Raw genomic sequence first — 23,344 nt, 5'->3', positions numbered from 1 at the left:
GAAAATTATCACCAATTACTCTAAGAAAACTACTACTCTAAGTAATCCGGCACTGTTAACAATGTATTTTTTATGTGAAACGTGAGTGAAATCTCTTTAAAAAATCCGTAGGGGTCGGATCAAAAACTGTAATTAAGTCCGACTCACGCTTGACTGTACATTTCTAATAGGTTTTCCTGTCATCTATAGGTATAGACCTATTTTATGTATTTTTTTTTAAATTTAAGACTTAGTAGTTTCGGAGATAAGGGGGGGGGGGGGGGAATGGTCATTTTTTGCCTATTTTCTTAAATAACTTCTAAACTGTTTATTCGAAAATTATAAAAAAAATATATTTGAGATCCTTACAATAAGCTCTTTCATTTGATATGTAACATGATATAGTTTGAAAAATTAAATTTTTTCATTTTTTCAGTTACCCCCCAAAAGTGGCCCCCATGTTTAAAATTCATTTGTTTACGTTACATGTCCGTATTTGGGTCACAAACTTACATATGTGTACCAAATTTCAACTTGATTGGTCCAGTAGTTCCGGAGAAAATCGGCTGTGACAGACGGACAGACAGACAGACAGACGCACGAGTGATCCTATAAGGGTTCCGTTTTTTCCTTTTGAGGTACGGAACCCTAATTAGCGGAAATAATTCGTGTAGTTTTGAAAATTGGTATAGTTATACCTTGTGATGTTCAGATAGACATACTAAAAGTCCTCGAGGGAAGGGGGTGTGTGGAGGTGTAGCGGGGGTTGAAGATACCTTTTTTTTTCAATTTTTGCTCATATCTCGAATATCTGTACGAATAGCATTATAATTACTTCGGACAAAAGTAAAACATAAACTTTTCTACAAATTTAGTTATTTTTATTTTTACGTTACATCAATACTTTAGCTACAGGTTGTTAAAGTTAACAAAGAGATAAAAAAGACGAATTAAGAAAACGTCGTTTTTTGGTGATTGTTCATCATTAATCATTTTTTGTGTTTAGAATAAGCAAGCTTAGCGACATGCTGATGAAACATAAAAAAAACGGTCAAGAGCATGTCGGGCCATGATCAGTATGGGTTCCACAGTTAACCGTACGTTAAAATAGTCTGATTGAGTGATTGCAAAAACTCAAAAACGGCTGGAGCGTTCAGGTTTGCTATATTTTTCCTTGAAAGTATACTAAGCACTTTCACTTACATATTTTTTGGACACATGGTTCAAAAGTTAGGGGAATTAGAGGGGAGGACACCACTTTTTTTCTTTCAGATCGATTATTTCCGAAAATATTATGCTGATCAATAAATGGTCCTTAAATACCTATCCAACGACACCCTACCCTAGGGTTGAAGCGAAAAAAAATTTCATGCTCACTTTTCATATAAGGGAGCCACCCCATTAAATATTTTTTCTAGTTTTTATTTTACGACTTTGTCAGTGTTTTTTTTTTACATATTCTTGCTTATTCTAAACTAAAAATTTGATTTATGATGAACAATTACGAAAAAACGACGTTATTTTAAATCGATTTTTTAATATCTTTGTTAACTAGGGTTTCTGGTTTCTCGATCTTTTTAATTTCTCGAGGCACGGGAATTCTCGACCAAGATTTCTCGAATTTCTCGAGTATCTCGAGAAATTTTGAAAGTTTCAAAAAACACCATGTTATTTTCATTTTTTTTTGCTTTATTACAAATTAGACTCATAGGAATCGTAGGTGAGGTCAATAATCAAACATAGGGTAAATTTTTAGTTACCATAAATTGCACTTAATAATTAGTGATAGAGCTTAGCGAAAAGAAACTGCATTTTAGGCAGAAAGCAAGCCGCTTTGCCCAGTGATACTAGGGACCAATCTGAATGATTTCATCCGAGGAAACACAAATTTCATTCACTAGAATTCAAGATGGCGGACCATTTCCAAAATGGCGGCTGCAATATTTAAAAAAATTATAGACACAAAACGGCTGCACCGATTTTAATGATTGATATATCGATCAATTCGTATTGACACTTGTAATCGAATAAAAAATATGGCATTTAAGAAATTAAAGATGGCGGCCGAATATTAAGAAATTTGTGTTTTTTTTCTTTATTTTTTTTCCTTCTAATGAAAATAACAACTAAATATTCTATATTATGATCACATATTCTTTCATTTAAATGAAACCTGATAATATTATCTGCAAAATAAAAAATAATCTTAACAATCCGTTGATTAGTTTTTGAACTATACGCATTTCAAAAAGTGCGTAACTGCCGTCCGAAAAGGCCCGCTCGCGCGGCTCGCGTCAAAACTGAGAATTTTGATGATTTAAAGGTAAAAAAAGAACTGAAAACATATTTACTTTATTTATTGAGCTATAAATAAATTGTATTTCTGCTTATTATTTGTGACCATCACGGGAAAAGTTATGGCGGCTGGCGCTTACGTCGCTTAGCACCGCAATAGTATTGGAGCGGCGTTAATAATAGCGTAAGCGCCATCCGCCCTAAGGTACCTATACCCGTGGGTTCAAATTTATTCCTCTTTATCATCTTCGTCCGATGTGGATGAACTGAAAGAAAAGAAAATTCATATGAAATCGGAACAAAATATACCTAATATAATTAAATTAAATATATAGAGATGAACTACGCCAAACTAACTTCCATTACTATTTCAATGTGTGTAGTATTGAAATAGTAATGGAGGGCGCGACAGTTTGGCGTGCTAACATGACTACAGCAACTCATAGAAATATGCCTGGTGGGGCACCGATTGTCACCTCGAGCAACGCTCGAGGACCTAGTTTACAACCGGCCGCCACCGCCAACTCGGTATCTTTCAACGTGCCTATTGTCAACCAAGCAACCCTCTCGAAACCCACTCAAGCGCCCTTGGCATATAACTACGACACAGTGGCACCACGACTACCAGTATCATCTGAACATTCCTCCTCAGACCCTATTACAAAACTTACCCAAGCTATAAACTCTCTTTCAAACAGGCCAAAGAAGCCCGAGCTAATTACGTTTTCGGGTGAGACTTCACAATGGATGGCTTTTAAAAGTAGTTATGAAAGAACAAAATGGAATTTTTCAGCCGCAGAAAACTTAGACCGCTTGAACCACGCAATCCGCGGACAAGCGTACCAGTCCGTCGCGTCGCTCATGTGGACCTGCGGCTCGCCCGACGACATCGTGAAGGCCCTGGAGCCCGTACGCCCGTCCGGAACTTCTGGTCGCCCGCGAGGTTGCCGCGCTCCGCAACAGTCCAAAGCTAAGTTCTCCTCAAGACTTAAATGGTTTAGCAAATAAATTGCGAAATTTTATTACAACGCTCACTTTGCTCAAACAAAATGAGTACTTATCATCCCCAGAGCTCCTTCGGTGCATTTTGGTAAAATTGAGTGAGCACACTAGATCTCGCTTTACAGACTACGCATCGGCTCACGCGCCAGAGCAACAAAATGTAACAAAACTTGAATGGTTGTCACAATTTCTTTTAACCGAGGCTGACAAACAGTTAAAATATAATTTTATTGCTGACAGTACGATTAAGGCGCCAACGACACCAATGCATTCAAATGTACCACGCACTAATGCTCCGAAATTCCCGTTAAAAAAGGAAACAATACACGCTACGGTATCTAGCGGGAATACATCTGAGCATTGCGCATATTGTGAACAAGGATCTCATAAGATAAAAACATGTAAGAGTTTTTTAAAGCTAACATTTGACGACAGATGGCGCTGGGTCCGAGAAACTAAAGTATGTTACCGTTGTCTCAAGTCTAACCCGCACAAGTGGAACAATTGCCGCGCGAAACGTTGCGGTGTCGATGGATGCCCCAGACGTCATAACGCGCTACTCCATGGCACAGGGACAGCCGACGGCAATCCCGACGCAGCTCCAAGCGGACAGAGCATCTGTCTTCAGACTTCCACTGTCAACCCTACATGTCCTGTCAATATAAATACTACTCAACAACATAACGAAATCGAACCTTCCGACAAAATCGCGAATACTACTGATTGTTCAATTAATGCAACAGGATCCTGCCCATCGACTTCACGCCCACATCCCCGAGGCCTGCTGAAAGTGGTTCCGGTCATAGTCGAGGGTCCTGACGGCGCGTTCGAGACAACAGCGATGCTAGACGACGGCAGCGTGTCATCTCTCATTGACGCCGAAGTGGCAAAACGCATCGGCGCGAAGCCAACCCGCTCGGAGCGTCTTCGCATTGAAGGTGTTTGTAATATGACAGCGGAACTTGACGTAAGTTATGTTGATTTTTACGTACGTGGTCGCGACCGACCCGATCGTTACCTGATAGAGCACGCGCGAGCCGTGGAACCCTTAGGGCTTCGCGCACGATATCCAGACACGATTAATATCACGGATTACGATCATCTGTCAGGTCTAGCAAACGAACTTTCACATGACATTGCTTACCCCACCGTCCTAATCGGCGCGCCTGACTGGTATATATCCATAAGTCGCGAAGTGCGGTGCGGAAAAAAGAACGACCCTGTTGCCTCCAAAACCTTGTTAGGCTGGGTACTCCATGGCGCACACTCTTTGTCGTCGAAGCCATTTGAATTTGTCAATCACGTCACGGAAGATCTGGATACACTTATAAAATGCCAATACGACATCGACGCCTTGGGTATCACAAAAAAGGTCCCACGTCAAAACAGCGAGGATCAACGGGCTGTAGACATCATAGAATCATCCGCTAACCAACTTGACAACGGCCATTTTGAAGTCGGCCTGCCTTGGAAGGAGGAGCTACCGAAAATTATACCAGATAGCTACCCACAGGCACTCTCACGCTTCAAGGCCCTCGAGCGACAGATGTCAAAGGACCCAGCGTTTGCCGCATCCTTTCAACAATTCATAGACGACATAATCAGCAAGAACTATGCCGAAGAGTGTGATTCGAAGACTTACCACCATCGACCAGCACCAAATGCCTCTTGCGTCAACCCAGATGGCTCCATTCGCTGGTACCTGCCTATCTTTGGCGTCTATCATCCTCAGAAGAAGAAGCTGAGAGCAGTCCATGACGCGGCTGCCACAACAAAAGGCGTAAGCCTCAACAGTCTGCTTCTGCAAGGTCCTGACCTATTGTCGCCCCTACTTGACATCCTGTTCCGTTTCAGAGAAGGTGCGGTAGCCTTGAATGGCGATATCAAGGAGATGTTTCCCCAGATTAAGATTGCCGCAAGGGACAGGGATGCTCAACGTTTTCTCTGGTGTGACAAGAACGGCGACCTCAAGGAATACCGCATGTCGTCGCCGTAAAAAACAAAAACGCGAAGATGCACGAAGTTGACTATGCCGCTGCCTGCAAAGCAATCATTGACGACCACTATATGGACGACTACCTTGGGAGCCACACAAATGTTGCCGCCGCAGCTCAACTTGCCGCCGACGTTGTCACAGTGCACAAGAATTGTGGTTTCGAGATGCGAGCGTGGACGTCTAACCATCCAGAGGCACTCTCTCTTGTCCCGAAGGAACTTTGTAGCGACTCAACTTCTGACGTTTACCTGCCTCCCAGTAGTGACGTCGGCGTCTTGGGTGTTAAATGGAACCCACGTCAAGACTTCTTAGGGTTTCGTGCCGTACCCCAGATACCGACCAGCACTTTGACAAAACGCATTCTTTTATCGAACGTCATGAAAGTTTATGACCCCCTTGGTTTTTTGATGCCGGTCGTCATCTGTCATTCAAAGATTATGGCGGGCAGGCGTTGGCTGGGACACAGACTTACCTGAAATGTACGTAAGCGAATCTAAAGACTTTTTTTTTTTTTTTTTTTTTTATGTTATAGTCAGCAAACGAGCAGACGAGCCGCCTGATGGGAAGCGGTCATCGTCGCCCATGGACATAAGCAACACCACAGGAGCCACTTAAGCGTTGCCGACCCTTGAGAACCCTAAATACCCGCTTCTTGAAGAATCCCATGTCGTAGCGCAAAGGAAATACCTCAGGAGGCAAGTCATTCCACATTCTGCACGTTCTGGGAAGAAACGAGCGAGATGCCCGCTTATTCTTGGTGTGCCATGTATCTAAGAAGTGGGGATGAACTTTGCTCCTTTGTCGGGAGGTGCGGTGATAGAAACGAGACGATGGCACCAAATCAAAAAGTTCTTCCGAGCATTCCCCATTGTACAGACGGTAGAACATGCAAAGAGAGCCAACTAGGGAATGCAACCGAGTAATGAAAAAACCGAGTATCGAGTTTAACCGACGGTTTTCAACCGATGCAAAACCGGGGTCGAGTTCGGTTAAAAACCGCGGTTTCGAGTTTTATATTTTTAAAACATATTGTGTTTTCTTTTAATCTATGTACCAAATTAATAATTTAAGATCTTATTTAAGGTCCACGCGGTCATTTGAATTTAGAAAGAGACAACAATAGACAAAAAAGGGTGGTCCGATAACAGCGATAATTCTTATCTCTCTATGGCTCATCCCTTAATAATACCAGTTCGCAAAACAATAATGGAGTTATGGCCATGGTGCTTTTTAAATTAGTTGGGATTTGAACTTCGGCTGATAAGTAGTACCTATTGTTCACGCGACGACGGTGGTGTAGTAGACAGTAGTAGTGTTCAAGTTTAGTGGATCAACCATAATTTAAATAATTGTAAAAACTACATGGTTTGGTGAAGTGAAGTATTTCGCAAATGGTGTTTATTGATAACGGTAAGCTTAAATTTTTTGTATTTATAATATGTATACTTCATGTAGTATACCTACTAAATATATGTTTGCGAAGTAGGTGTCAGTCTATTCTAACTTATTTATGATACCATTTTTTGATGTTCATTTTATCTGTATTGACTGTATTATGACATCTTTCATTGCTGTTCTTATTTGATGGATTATATAGAGTTAGACCAAGCTATTTTGATAGCGTAGACGTAGACTGTGCAAGTGTTGTTTTAAACGTCAAAATTCCATGAAATTATGACGGTTAAAATAACACATTCACAGTCTGTGGTATCAAAATCGCTGCCAACTTAACTTGGTCTTACTCTAACATTAATTTATAATAAATTAATAGAAAATCAACCTGGAACCAGCGTACGATTTTGTTCCGGTCGCGGTGGAAACTGCGGGGCCGTGGTGTTCGGAGGCCAAGAGGTTGATTAGAGACTTGGGGCGGCGTCTACGTGACAGAGGAGGCGATCCCCGTTCAGGCTCCTATCTAGTCCAACAGATATCGCTTGCCATCCAGCGCGGTAATGCCGCTAGCATCTTTGGCACTTTTGGGCTGGGTGGGGGTCGGAATGGGGCTGATAGTGTAAGTAGGATAGTATATTAGTAATATGTTTAGATTTTAAGTTAGGAAATTGCATGTAAATTATTTAAGTAGATTTTAAGATTGACTTTGTATTTGTATTTGATGAATATTATTTATTTCAAATCCAGAGATCCATAATATTGTTAGTAGGTACAACAAACATTATAATACCTTAGTTTAAATTGTTCGTTGTATTTTATAAAATTGTTGATGTATTAATTGTTATTATTTTTGATTGTATGTAAATTCAATGTTGACGTGTAAAAGTGCCCTTGCGACCTATTTGCTGAATAAATGTTGATGTTTGATGTAATAGAGATAAAGGAAAAAAAAAAAAAAAATAGAAAACTAGATTCAAGATATAAATATATGTAATATGCTATGTATTTGAATTTTGACGACATTTACATGCAAATTTTGCATGTAGTCGGTATGTTTCCTAACTACTTCATATTCTCAAAATATTTTCAATATGTATGTATAGTTTATTATATATTTTTTTCTTATATTATTTATCATCATTTTCATAGGTTCAAAAAATGGAGGAGTACATTTAAAAAGAGCGAATGTATGGTCTTTAAGGTTAGAAACAAATGCCCATGCGATATCCCACCTATAACACTATACGGGGAGGTACTCACTGTAGTATCACAATTCAAGTATCTCGGACATATTGTGACATCTGACCTTAAAGACGATACAGATATTGAACGCGAACGAAGAGCATTGTCTATTAGAGCTAATATGATCGCCCGTAGGTTCGCTAAATGCTCTAAACAGGTCAAGGTCACTCTTTTCAGAGCGTACTGTACTTCTCTATATACTAGCGGCCTATGGGCGAACTACACAGCAACACGGTACAATGCTCTTCGAGTACAGTTCAATAACGCTTTCAGGGTACTGATGGGGCTGCCGCGATACTGTAGTGCATCAGGGATGTTTGCCGAGGCGCGGGTTGACTGTTTCTACGCGAGTATGCGCAAGCGATGTACATCCCTGGTGCGCCGGATCCGCGCCAGTACCAACAGTATTCTGAAAATGATCTCGGAACGTGTAGACTGTGTATATCTCAACAATGGCTGTGCTATACACCTAAACCAAAATGTAAAATACGTACACTGATACCTGATAACTTGTGAGGCGAACCAAATAAGAAAGCGCAGTAATTGAAATTAATCGAAGTGACATTTTATCAATATTTTGACATTTTTTATTAATTAACATTATTAACTTTAATTTGTAATTTAATGCTCTAATATTTATTTTCATTTAATCAAGTCGTTATTATTATATTTTATTTTGATTTAATTTCATTTCTTTTTAATTTCAATTAATTTATTTTTCACTGACATGGTATAGAATATAGATCATAAAACTAACAATATTTTATAAGTCATAGTCGTAAGTACTAACAAAAATGATCTCAGTTGGTCTTTGAATAAATGATAATAATAATAATAATAATTGAGCATTCGGTTATGAAACCATCAACAAGTGACGTCTGGAATCATTTTCTCAAGTCTAAAAGCGGGACTTCAGCAAAATGCACATTGTGTTTCAAAATTCTAAAGACTTCTGGAGGAAGTACATCAAGTCTTCGAAACCATTTGTCAGCGCTACATAGAATTAAATCAACCGGACAAGAAAAAAATGTAGCTAGTGCAGCTACGGCTTCTGCCACATCTGACACAGGGAACAAAGATAAACCTCCTGCAAAAAAAAGTAAAATCATGGTTTCATTGGAAATAAGAATTTCACGCATGGTGGCTGTGGACGGTATTCCATTTAGAACATTTACTACCTCACCTGACTTGAGAGAATTGTTTATTGAAAGTGGCCACCAGCTTCCAAAGTCGCCACATACTATAAAAAAGATTGTAATGAAAGAATATTTGGCAGTTACTCAAATTATAATCGACGAGTTGAAGACGTTAACTAAACAAGGCTACAAATTTTCGGTCACTGCAGATGAATGGACTTCGACAAGAAATCGACGTTACATGAATGTAAACATACATTCACCCTGTATTAAAAACTCTACCAAATTTTTAAATTTGGGTTTAATTCGCATTAATGGATCTGCAACTGCAACAAAACTGGCAACACACTTAAAGGATCGGCTGGAAATGTTTGGACTGTCGTTTCAGGATATAGTTGCTCTCACAACTGATGGAGCAAGCGTGATGATTAAGCTCGGAAAGTCTATACCAGCTTACCATCAGCTATGTTTTGCGCATGCAATTCAATTGGCCGTAATAGACGTGTTGTACAAAAAACAAGAAAAAACTGTTGTGGATGAAACTGAGCCGGAAAAAAATGAATCAGATAATGACAGCGACGATGAAGACGACGGCATGGAAATAGGTTTGTCAGAAATGGACATCAGACCCATTAATGAAAACTATATGCCCGTAATTGAAAAAATAAGAAAAGTGTTGAAAATATTTCGCAAATCACCTACAAAAAACGATGAAGTTCTACAGAAGCACGTGGTAGATACTTTTGGAAAAAATTTGTCTTTGGTTCTTGACTGTAAAACACGTTGGAGTTCGTTGTGCTTGATGATGGAGAGATTTATCATGCTCTACCAATGCATTCAGAAATCACTCATTGATATCAAATCGAGTATACAATTCACAGACAATGAAATAGAATTGATAAAACATGTTCATGGTGTGTTGGAGATACTCAAAAGCTCTGTCGAAGTTTTATGCCAACAAGATGCAACACTGTCAACAGCAGACACCGTTTTCAAGTACATGTTTAAAAAACTCCATGCAGTTAACGGAAATTTCGGTGGAAAAATGTACAACGCACTGCTGAAGAGAATATCTGAGCGATATCTTTTGATACAAGGAGTTCTAAAATATATAGAAAACCCAAACACGTTTTTCAACGACCTGCAGGAAGAGCATTCGCAGTACGAGTTACCTAGAGTGTCAACAGAAAATATAAAGTCTTTTATCGTTTCATTAGTTTCGAACGACGAACGAACTGAAGTGCCTAACAATAATAATGTGAATACATCGCCAAGCCCTTCATCATCGCAAACGGAAACGCCCTCATTTAAAAACTTTAAAGAAGAACTAAAATACGCTCTAAAGTCGTCGATTCCTGCATCTGAACCATCTCAAGGCGATTCGTGCTTGCCAAATATTGTACATATTGAGATGGCATTACATGAAAATGGAGCTGGCCGCGGCAATCATTTGACAAAAACACGGGATCTACTGATGACAGTTAAACCTACAAGCGTGGAGTCGGAGCGAGCTTTTTCAACAGCTGGGTATTTTTGCAATAAGCTCAGATCAAGATTAAGCGATTCTACCTTAGACGCATTAATTCTATTAAAATATTATTATACTTCCATGAAAAGTAGCTCAAATTAACCCAGGTTAATGTATACAGGCAGCGTAGGCACAGGAGGCCAAAGGATAATACAAACTTAAACTTTGACATCAAAATTGGCCTTCAGGTACTAGTGCTACTATACCATCTTTAATTTATGTTGTTGATTTTGATTATTAATAGAGAAAGCGTTAGTTGTGTTTTTTTAAGTTTATATTGATGTTGATTGTAATTTAATCTCGATTATGTTTAATGATTATGATAAAAATTCTGTTTTAAATGTGTTACTGTTGATTCACAATTTTCACAATTATATAACTATCCAAACTATTTTGTAGTTTTAATTCCAATGTGATTCTTCGTCAGAATTTTTTTATAGAAAGTAACAAAAATGGATTTCCACAATAAAGTTTTGCTGTATGTTTTCCCTTAGGTACAAACAAACTTTGCTGTGGAGTTTCACTGATAGTACCCATATAACCATTCCAGTCGCAGAATCACAAAGTGGTAACTAAATGTCAGATGTGTCGTAACAGAGTCCACACAATGTGTCTAGAATTGTTTCGAAACAAAGTGTCGTCGCCGTGTCTACACTTTTCCGTAACAAGGTGTCGACACATTTGTGTGCACTTTGCGTGCGGTTTGCGACTAAATCTGACAGAAAATTTGTGACAGCAAATGTCAATATAAAATACCTCTTGAAAACCAAGGTTTGTCAAACTACTATTAGTGTCTCGTGTGCTCGTAATTCTAGTAAGTCATCATGGGCAATGCAAATGATAATAATCGACCGAAACCATATAAACACCCAACACCCGTCAACCTTTTACAGAAAAGTTTTTAAAGAAATTCAATAAGCTACTTAGGTCAGGCAACGAATGCTCTAAAAGTTGTAGAGGGAAATGCTCGGAACACAATTTTTGACTCCGTAACTCGGTTTGACAAGTTAGGAGGTGAACATATCAAAAGTCCCCGGCCGTAGCCCTTGAGCGGGGGGGAGAAAGGGGGCTTTGAAGGTCCCATTTTCCCGTTTTTCGATTATATCTCGGAAATTATGCATCTCAGCGACATGGCCACTTATACAAAATGAAAGTTAATTTAATTTGTTACAAGTTTATTCAGTCAATTTTTTCGATATGTTGAATAGTTTTTGAGATATCCGCTCTGGAAAGTTTATTTAGGGCTCTCAATTTTATCTTGATATATCTATATCAGTGAAGGTGCTAGGCCGTGTTTGGTATCGTTTTCGTATAAATCTGGGGTGCTGAATCCATTTAAGATATCACATTGACACCATTCCACAAAATAAAAATAAATCTTTTTAGGGTTCCGTACCTCAAAAGGAAAAAACGGAACCCTTATAGGATCACTCGTGCGTCTGTATGTATGTCCGTCTGAATACACAAAATAGTTCTTTACCTATAGACGACAGGAAAACCTATTAGAAATGTGCAGTCAAGCGCGAGTCGGACTTAATGTACGGAACCCTTAATACGCGAGTCCGACTCGCACTTGGCCGGTTTTTTGAAACTCTTCTTGACGCTTAACCGCTGAACCGATTTCGTTGAAATTTGGTATAGAAATAGTTTGCGTCCCGGAACAGGACATAGGATAGATCTTATAACCAAAATCATCTTTTGAAGGTGTGAAAAGTGGCGTGGAAATTTGTACGGGAAATCAATAACCGCTGAACCGATTTATATGAAATTTGGGATGGTCTACATCTTTGATTTAGTTAAAAATGATGAAAAAACATGACTTCAAACCTAAACTTAAACAGTATTAACTTCAAGAAGTCAATTCTGAATTCCCCCCTACACCTCATTTCACACCTTTAAAGGATGATTTTTGAGGTAACTTATTATATCCTGTCTCGGGACTCAAAATATATGTGTACCAAATTTAAATTAAAACTGTTCAGCAGTTTAAGCGTGAAGAGGAGTTTAAAAGAAAGTATTTTAATAAGTTTATATGTTTTTACTTCGGAATGGTGTCAATGTGATACCTTAACTAAATTTGGTACTGCGAATTTATACGAAAACGATACCAAACATGGCCTCGTAGCTTTACTGTTGTAGAAGTCAAAATAAAATTGAGAGCCCTAAATTCTTATTACTTGGCCAAACTTGTGTAGAAGGAAAAGGTAAAATAAAAGTCTTCGGCAGGAATATAAGACACAAATATATTTTTTTTTTGCGTTACTATTTCATTCATCAAATATAAACATACCTTGATTATACTATTCTAGTGAGATCCTCATAGATAAACAAAAACATTTACTTAAAAAATTAAAAGGTCGAAATGTCACGGAACTTGTGAGAGTAATATGTGAAAAATAAAAACTTTTATGACAAAAAAATCTGGACACAATTTAAGAATCACCCAATTGCGTCGAGGAATCATCTGTATTTTTGCTTGTTTCATTACCTCCTCGCTTCTTTTTTGTCCTTTGTATTCTGTAGCAATTTGTTAGATCTGAAAATAAAGATAACTTGCGTCGTCACGGATGTCGATTTATAGGTTTTAGGGAGTGCAGAATTCGAAAACGATGATCATTTTATAATCCCAGATGGCGGCTACGTATTTTGTCATAAAAGTGGAATCCAAAATGGTTATCATTTTCTAAATCTGCGCCCCCCAAAACCTATAAAACGACACCCATGACGACTTTTATGACATAGTGCATGGCCGCCATTTTGGATTTCAAAATGGTCATCATTTTCGAAATCTGCGCCCCCTAAAACCTATAAAACGACATCCATGACGACTTTTATGACATAGTGCATGGCCGCCATCTTGGAATCCAAAATGGTCATCATTTTCGAAATCTGCGCCCCCTAAAACCTATAAAACGACACCCATGACGACTTTTATCGCATAGTGCATGGCCGCCATTTTGGATTTCAAAATGGTCATCATTTTCTAAATCGGGGCCCCCTAAAACCTATAAAACGATATCCATGACGACTTTTATGGCATAGTGCATGGCCGCCATTTTGGATTCCAAAATGGTCATCATTTTCAAAATTGGGGCCCCCTAAAACGTATAAAACGACATCCATGACGACTTTTATGACACAGTGCATGGCCGCCATTTCGGATTCCAAAATGGTCATTATTTTCGAAATCGGCACTCCCTAAAACCTATATATCGACACCCATCTCGACTTTTATGACAAAATGTTTTGCTACCATCTGCATGCAAGACATTTCTATTATTTTTACGTACAAAAATGGCCCCCTGTCAACTTTCAATCGAGATTTAATCGATAATTTATTCGATTAATATTCAGATTAATTCAATTTCAATCTATGTTAGGTCGACTAAACTAATCGCGATTAAAATTTGAGAATTAACTTTTTTTATTCCATTAATTAGTCGAATAAACAGTTAATCGATTAATGCCTATCTCTGACCACGGAATTTTTACACTTTGAGAATATCTGAAAACAAATCAACACAAGGAGCCATTTTGCAAATCCAGTAACATACCAGTAACTTTGTTATTACTTTTGACAGCGCGTGTCATGTGTCAACACAGAGTCGACACAAAGTCGAAACATTGCAACTACTTTGTGACTGCAATATTTCTCAGCCTTAAACCATATTTATACATCATAATTAACAAGTTTCGTAGTATGTAAAGCGTTATTTCTGTTATTTAAGTATAGTATACGCATCGAAGTACTAAAAATGCTTCAAATAATATAGTTATGAACACAGGCACTGAGAAGTAAACAATTTCATTTCCGGCTAAACTAAAACAATGTGGTGGCGCGTTGATTATATTACACTTAGTTTATCAAATCACTCGAGCAGTTTAATTCCCCATAATAATTTAAGTCCTATTGTAATATAAATGCAAACAATATATAATTACGTCTTGTAATCCGTTTTAGAGATGGCGTATTAATGTCACTTATTTTTATTTAAGTATTTTTCCATCTGACAGTTTCCATTTGACAGGAACAAAATGAACGAATGAACGAATGATTTTGGCATAAAGTAGTCGCAAACCCGAAACAATGTGTGCACACGGCGACCACACTTTATGTCACTTTGTGTCATGTGTCGACCCTTCCCCATTTCTGGTAACTGTGTCGACACGGCGACGACTCTGCGACTGGAATTGTGACCGAAACAGACGGTGTCGACACAAGATGTGTCAACACCGCGTCGTAACGGCGACTGGAAATGGTTGTATGGGTACAAGACCCTAAAAATAACATTTATCTGTTTTAATCGATAAGTGTTACTCATAGTCGAGAATACTCGGTTTTTAACCGAAATTCGGTTTCGAGTTCGAGTTTAACCGAATGAAAACCGATACTCGGTTTTCGGTTATTTTGCATTCCCTAGAGCCAACGTCTCTCCGAAGGCTAAGAGGTTCTAAGCCGTCAGTAAGTTCGGGATCGCCGTCAATACGAACTGCCCGCCGTTGGATGGAGTCAAGAGGAAGGAGCTGGTATTGTGGAGCGCCAGACCAGAGATGAGAACAGTACTCCATATGAGGTCGAACCTGCGCTTTATATAACAAAAGCCGGTGACTAGGTGTGAAGTACTGTTTGGCTCTGTTAAGCACCCCAAGCTTTTTGGAGGCCAGTTTGGCTTTATGTTCCAAATGACTCCGAAACTGGACTTCGTTCGTAATATCGACACCAAGTATCCCGATACTTTTAGCCATGGTAAGGGGAATGCCCTGAAACTTTGGCGCCGTGACAAATGGGGCTTTTTTAGCGGAAAACGCGCAGACTTGTGTCTTACTGGGGTTGAACTGGACGAGGTTACGTTTACCCCACTCGGAGACCTGTTCAAGGGACGTCTCGATCTCAGACACAAGTCGCATCCTACACTCCGACACCTGCTCAGGGGGGGCGTTTACACGACCTGTATAACAGCTATCGCCAGTGCTGTCATCTGCATAGCAATGAATATTGTTAGTCAATAACATATCATTGATATGCAGAAGGAACAGAGTAGGCGATAGTACAGATCCTTGGGGTACGCCAGCGTTTATGGGCTTATAGTCCGAGCATATTCCGTCAGTGACGACTGAAATGCTACGCCCACACAGGAAGCTGGAAACCCATGTGCACAACCCCTTAGGAAGCCCGTATGAGGGAAGTTTTGAGAGAAGTGCCTTATGCCAAACCCTATCGAAGGCCTTTGCGATATCCAGGCTAACAGCCAGTGCCTCTCCCTTACTCTCTATGGCGGTGGCCCATCGGTGAGTGAGGTAAACAAGAAGGTCTCCAGCGCCTCGACCACGGCGAAACCCGTATTGCCGGTCGCTAATTAGCTGGTGGTCTTCGAGGTACTTAAGGAGCTGGTTGTTTACCACACGCTCCATCACCTTAGAGAGCAGGGAGGTGATCGCAATAGGCCGGTAGTTGGAAGGGTCGGTACGGTCACCCTTTTTGGGTATAGGGTGAACCCAGGCAATCTTCCAGGAAGACGGGAATTTCCCTGAGCGGTATGAGAGCGAGAATAGTCGCGTCAGAACCGGAGCTAACTCTGGAGCGCACGTTTTTAATACAACAGCAGGAATACCGTCTGGCCCACTGGACTTCTTGACGTCGAGGGCAAAGAGAGCACGCCTTACTGCGCTTTGAGTAAAGCGGACCTCGGGCATACGCGTAGAGTACTCGCATTGCGGAATAGTGGGAGGTGTATTGCCCCCGTCGTCCAGTGTAGAATTCGACGCAAATAGAGAGCAAAGTAGGTCTGCTTTCTCTTTTGCGGAATGAGCCAGTGAGTCATCGGGTTTGTGCAAGGATGGTAAGGAGACCCCGCAAAAGTTCCCCTGAACAGCTTTGGCGAGAGACCAGAAAGTTCGGGACCCAGAGGGCTGACTGACTAGTCTCTCACCAATTCTGCGGGTATGTTCAAACTTGGCTGCAACAATTCGCTTCTTACAAGACCTAGTAGCAGCATTAAGTCGCTTCTTCAATTCGGAACAGTTACGATCATTGACCTGACGCGCAGCAGACTGGTTTGCACAGCTGCAGATTGCAGCCAATATAAAAATCCCTCGCTGGTACATGGTCAGGTCAGACGTGTCCGACGTCCAGCTGCACGTAATCGCCGACGGTGGCGAACAAGCCTACGCCTGCGTCGCCTATTGGCGTTTCACTTACAGTGATGACTCTGTATCGACAGCCCTCATCGGTAGTAAGGCACGAGTCTGTCCCCTGAAACCGGTTTCCATCCCAAGATTAGAATTACAAGCCGCGCTTATCGCGTCGCGTTTTGCGCAGACAATTCTGCAAGCTCACCGCTTTGAGCCCTCCGCAACCATTTTCTGGACTGACTCAACCACCGTCCTAAAGTGGATCCGGAGTGACGCTCGCGCGTTTAAACCTTTCGTGGCACACAGGTTGGGAGAGATATTGGAAACCACCAATCCATCCGATTGGAGGTGGATCCCTACCTCTCTCAACGTCGCTGACGATGCGACAAAACCAAAACGAACCGACTTTACCGCAACTCATCGGTGGTTCACCGGTCCACAGTTCCTTGTTGAACAGTCTTGCACTTGGCCGACCGAGCGCGTCACCGACGAGGGAGAGATCTCATCAGACCCTGAGTTAAAATCGAATCTGATGGTTCTGCTCCTCGATACCCCACTCTCGAATTCGTTACCTGATCCAACGCGTTTTAGCTCCTGGATACGTTTACTACGTGCCACCGCCCGTTTTCTCCAGGGCGCACGCCTATTCCGGCTTAAACTGTCTCGGCCAATAGATCCAAATTCCAAACTCTACATTGACAACACCACGTCTCCCCACCAGCTTCACGCGTCAGACATGATAGAAGCGGAGAAGATGTTGGTCCGTCAAGCACAAACAGAGAGTTTCCCTGAGGAATTATCGAACTTACGATCTTCGAAGCCAGTGCCCAAGAATAGTCGTATTAAGAAATTGGCGCCTACACTTGATGGAGAAGGCCTAATGCGACAAAACACGCGCATAAGTTCCGCACCAGGAGTGAACGACGAGATGAAATCACCCATGATTCTCGACGGCCGCCACTACATCTCACGACTCTTGATCCTACACGAACATATCAAAGCTGCGCATCAGTTTAATGAGCTCGTCCTAAATGAACTTCGGCAAAGATATTCGATCTTGAGAGCCAGAGGAACCATCTGTAGCGTAGCAAGCGCCTGCTTGAAGTGTAAGAGATGGAACACGAAACCTATCCAACCTCAGACTGGCAACTTACCACCAGAACGTCTTGATCACCACAAAAGACCATTCACCCACGTAGGCCTTGATTACTTTGGCCCGATCCTAGTAACGCTATATCGACGGAGCGAGAAACGATACATCGCCTTATATACGTGCCTCACAACCAGAGCGCTTCACCTCGAAATCGTGAACTCACTCACTGCAGATAGTGCTATAATGAGCCTCAGACGCTTCATTGCTCGCCGAGGATCGCCGACCACCATATTTTCCGATAACGGGACTAACTTTGTTGGCTCTTCCCGCGAACTGCGCTCCCTACATGACAACTCGGTCGTAGAGTACGCCACTAATCACAAAATCGACTGGCGCTTCATCCCACCAGCATCCCCGTTCATGGGCGGCGCCTGGGAGCGGCTTGTGCGGACAGTGAAAGCAGCCCTCAGATCTTGCCTAGCAAATCAACCACTGAAGGAAGAAGTCTTGTCAACACTCCTACTCGAGGCTGAATCGATAGTGAATTCCAGGCCACTCACATACGTCCCGTCTTCCCTAGATGCACCAGAGGCGCTAACACCATTCCATTTTATCCTCGGCTCCTCATCAGTCGTTCCATGGACCACGTCGCTGACAGACGCAGACCTATCCCGACGATGTGACTGGCGGAGAACCCTCCGCCTAGCAGATCAGTTCTGGGCACGATGGCTACGCGAGTACTTACCGACGCTTCGAACGAGGGGACCCAACAACAACGCGTTAAATCTTAGCGAGGGTGATGTGGTGTTGATCGCCGATCCTACCCTTCCTCGTGGTTTGTGGCCACTAGGAAGGGTAGCAAAGGTCTACCTAGGACCCGACGGAGCGGTCCGCGTGGCAGACGTCCACACCAGAGGGGGCATGCTGCGCAGACCGGCCCGGAAACTTATCCTGATGGAGGCCGCGCCTCAGCCAGTAGCCACCAGTGGTTAGTGTTCCACTGGGGGTCCGGTATGTTGGCGACTGGCTGGCGCGCGACCTCTTTGGAATATATACTATTTTCCTATTATCATTTGATTCGATATTATGTCAAAGCAGTCTGCCTGTCACCGCCTAACTATTAAGATCTTGTGCTCTGTTTTAAATAAATTATTTATAATATTTGTTTAATATCTGCGTGTTTGCATTATATCTTCGATTCATCATACAGTCCACCCCATTAGCTATCAAGTAGGTAGTAGTTATTAATTTTTTAAAGCGTTTTTTTAATAAAAAGACACTTCGTGACAGTTCAAAAGTTTTAAAACATGTAAATCGGTTGAAGCCAAAACGATAGGATAGGGGACGGATCAAGGCAGTTTTTATATTTGTTTGGTTAACTACCTAATAGACGTTTCAAGTACCTGAAAATGTAAAAAAAAACATTGTTTACATTTATTTAACTACCTAAACAACAACACTTTAGACATATCACGCGTTATACGCGTGTTTTCTTTTTACTTATCACATGAGATATATTTCTCGAGTTCTCGAAGCATTGAGTGTTTTTTACCCGTCTCGACTTAGGACAAATTTCTCGTGTTTTCTCGCCTCGAGAATTCTCGCGCAGAAACCCTATTGTTAACTTTAACAACCCTGAAGTATTGATCGTAACGTAAAAATAACCAAATTTGTAGGAAATTTTATGTAAAAACATTTGTTATTGTTTTGTATGCTATTCGTACAGATATTCGAGATATGAGCAAAAATATGTAAGAGGTACCTTCACACCCCCATACTTCTTTTTTGTGAAGATAGCTAATTTTATCTACTTATTGGAGCTATGCATAACTCAATTAGTCCCACGAATTATCTTAGCTTTGCTAGTATTCTTCCTTATTTTCACTACCTACTTGCCCGAAATTGACTGCTAGAGTTAGGCCAAGTCTGCAACGATTTTGATAGCATAGGCAGTGCAAGTGTTCTTCATAATCTCATAGAAGTTTGACGTTTAAAATAACACTTGCACTGCGTGTGCAATCAAAATCGTTGCAGACTTTTCTTGGTCTAACTCTATTACAATTTTAAGGTCTATTAGTAAGTACTAGTTTTTGTCTCATAATAATTTGGCATCATTTAATTAGATTCTCAGTTTGTCGCGGTATACACTCATACTGTTTATAATTAATAACAATTTACACTCGCCATCTTAACTACCATTTTTGATTTCATTAAGTACCTACTCATCAAAATACGAATTTGCTAATAAATCTTATTCAATATTAATTGCCGGAAAAAATCCCGGAACTGACAATTCAGAATACCGATGTAGACGTGTGCGCCGCGCCGGCGCGCCGCCGCCGCCGGGCTTTTTTGCCACGCCGCCGCCGCCGATAAATGATCGGCGTGAAATCGGCGTGACCTTGAGTGTTGTTAATTAGCTATTCCAAGTTGGTATTTGGATTACAATGTTTCTTTTTGTACTGTGTATGTTACAGTTGTCAAATATACATCAATTATTAATTAAATGAAACAGAATAGCCAGTTGCACAAACTATTTGACACACCAATTAAAGAGACTGAGTAATCCTAAGTATTCACCGTCAAGAAAGATGAGGGAGAGATAATATGCAAAGAAGGATTGTTTCCATATACGAAGGCAGAATGGTCCGTCATGAAAACACTTACAATTAACTAGGCAACGAAAACACAGGGCTCATGTAGTGTAGTCCAGCAAAAATCTGAGAACATTCATGTCCGAAAACTCTAGATACCCTGAGTTTCCTAAAAAAGTCGTGTGCCAATAATGTCCAGGAATAGAAAAAGAGAGGACGAGCGACAACTCTGTAGATTCACTGTCAATCTGGCGATTAGCGCAAATGCTTGCCCCGCAGAAATGTGCAGGCTGGAAATGGTTTTGAAATGACAACAAGAAATACATCGAAATTGCTGCTCTTCTGAAGAAAAGAGAAGATGAAAGTTTTAGAGAGGTCTTAAGATCAACCATTCCAAGACCAAAGTGATGGTAGACATGGCAAACATACTGACAGTTACCGACGCACTCAGCGATTACGAAAAAGCGAGCTAGTTTGTATAAGTATCTTGGTTTAATAAACAATGCCGGTGGTTGTATCGCCGAGATACGCCGCAGAACTGGCATGGCTAACCTCGACAAGATCTGGAAGAACAGGTATTCGTGAAACTAAAGTGCGCTTGATACGAGCTCTTGTCTATTCAATATTCCATTATGGTTGCCGAATCATGGAGCCTCAAAAAGTGTGAAGTGGCAAAGGTTGGCGCTAGAAGCTACAGCTAGAAGAACAAATTCCTCTAAGAGTAGCTCAATATCGACACTCAGCTCTTCACAACATGTTATGGGATGGGAGAGCCTTTAGAATCATTAGACATATTATCCAACGCATGATGTGGAGAAACACATGAATTTAGACCGAATGAATGGCAAACGTGCTCGAGTTGGAGCATGTGTGAGATGGTCGAACGCTATGAAGAGGTCGGCTTGCGGCAGTCTGCACCGTGCAGTCCACACGGCTTATGGCCGCACGAAATAGAGACTAATTACATGTGGTCGCGATCCTCAGCAATAAGAAAACGAGAAAGAAGATACGTTTTAGTGAGCCTGGTGCTTTTACGACAAAAAACCATTAAAAGGAAGCCATAGCAGTGTGTCACTATGTCATGTGTCACTACGCCAAATTTCAAGGATATTTGGAGTGTGTTAAAGTACGACGTTTTTAAATAATACGATAAACCATGGAAATCATGAGAAAAGGGAGGGTTGCCGATCGGATCGAATGTTTACCCCTTAATGCAAGCTATTAGACCTATCCTATATTGATTTACAAACTCTATTTTACTCACAGCCTATTCAAAACTATACGTAGTAACGTATAGTTCTCTGACCAGCAACCTGGATTGATCAAATTTTCAAGAAAAACAACAATTTAATGATTTTTCTTAAGAAACCTGAAAGTCAAGGTCACGCCGATTTCACGCCGAAAACACGCCGCCGCCGCCGATTTTTTGGCAAACGCCGCCGCCGATCATTTTTTAATCGGCGCACACGTCTATACCGATGTCGTCAGAATAAGGACGTAGACGTGCTGCGCGGGAATGGTGCGGTGCGCCGCGCGGGGCGCCCGCCTGCCCGTTCTACCACGCGTCTGCTTCACCCCCTTGAAAACGTAAAACTCGAGTATAAGGGTCTCCCCAGATATATCGACGCGCATTCGGCAAAAGCCGATAGGAAAAACTTTATGTCCGCGCAATAAGAGCGAAGAAGTCGTCGTTTTGCTCGGCTCGCATCGGCCGGCGCCTGCCGATGCGCCGACGGCTTTTTCGCTCTTATTGCGCGGACATAAAGCTTTTTCCTATCGGCTTTTGCCGAATGCACGTCGATATATCTGGGGAGACCCTAAGAGCGCCTTATGTGCGAGGTATCACGACTCCTCCATTTTTGAAAATTTTCAAAAAAACCGGATCGACAAAAATATTTTATTTACTTACTCATAGAATCTGGTCACAAAATTTCACGAGAATCGGTTGAGAACTTGTAGACTTGTAGAGGGGAACATCCGGACATACAAAAGCAAAATGCCCGAGTCAAAACGTAAACCTTGGCTACGCTTCGGCCAAAAAAAATAGGCACCTACCTTTTTAGAGCATCACGTGTATCCTAATATTCCCGTCGTCATCGATATGGACGGAGCGACGCCGATGATGGTTGTGGTTGGTTGAAACTGTAATTTACCGACATTTGGATTAAAATCAAATACATTAAAATTTCTAGATATATTGCTATTATCTTTATTTATTTTTAGAGTTCCGTAACTCAAAAGGAAAAAACGGAACCCTTATAGTATCACTCGGGCGTCTGCCTGTCCGTCTGTCACAGCCTATTTGCTCTGAAACTATTGGACCAATTAAGTTGAAATTTGGTACACATATGTAAGTTTGTGACTCAAACACGGACATGTAACGTAAACAAATGAATTTTAAACATGCGACAGTGCATAGTTTACTCTCATACGGTGCCGAAAAGTGGGGGCCCGTGCCGCGGATTCTCTGCGTGCATTTAGAATGCAAAAGAAAGCAGTACGCGCCATTGCTAAAGCACCGACCGATGTCTCATGCAGGAACCTCTTCATTGATCTACGGATCTTGACATTGCCGGGCGAGCTCGTGTACCAGGTAGCGCTCTTCACTCACTTGAATTTACATCTGTTCAAAAAACGCGGCACGAATGAGAGTCACGCGCTTCGTAGCAACAAATATAATTACCGACTTGTCACTCCTAAACACAAACTTTCAAAGTCAGAGCGTTCACCGTCCATTATGGGCCCGTCCGTTTATAACAGACTCCCCGAAGCGGTCAGAGATGCAGCATCCTCCGATATATTTAAATGTAGACTGCGAAAGTGGCTTCTGAATTTTTCTTTGTACAGCGTCGAGGAGTTTTTCAAACTACCGTACACATAGGTTATACGAGTAATCGTAATTACATGTTGTGTTAGCTTAACTTGTAATGCAACGATCACACTGTAATGATAATG

The 23,344-nt window shown here is 41.2% G+C and overlaps 1 long non-coding RNA gene across 1 annotated transcript in view; it reads right to left on the bottom strand.

Annotated features, from left to right (window-relative positions):
• LOC134805412 (uncharacterized) overlaps positions 1-23,344 on the bottom strand; it is a 172,081-nt gene that overhangs the window by 147,850 nt on the left and 887 nt on the right. The gene's annotated exons all lie outside the window — the stretch shown is intronic.

This window comes from Cydia splendana, unplaced genomic scaffold (assembly GCF_910591565.1).
Source record: "Cydia splendana unplaced genomic scaffold, ilCydSple1.2 scaffold_104_ctg1, whole genome shotgun sequence".
Taxonomy (NCBI): Eukaryota; Metazoa; Arthropoda; class Insecta; order Lepidoptera; family Tortricidae; genus Cydia; species Cydia splendana.
Note: the sequence above shows the minus strand (reverse complement) of the source record. Positions and strands in the feature narration are given on the sequence as shown.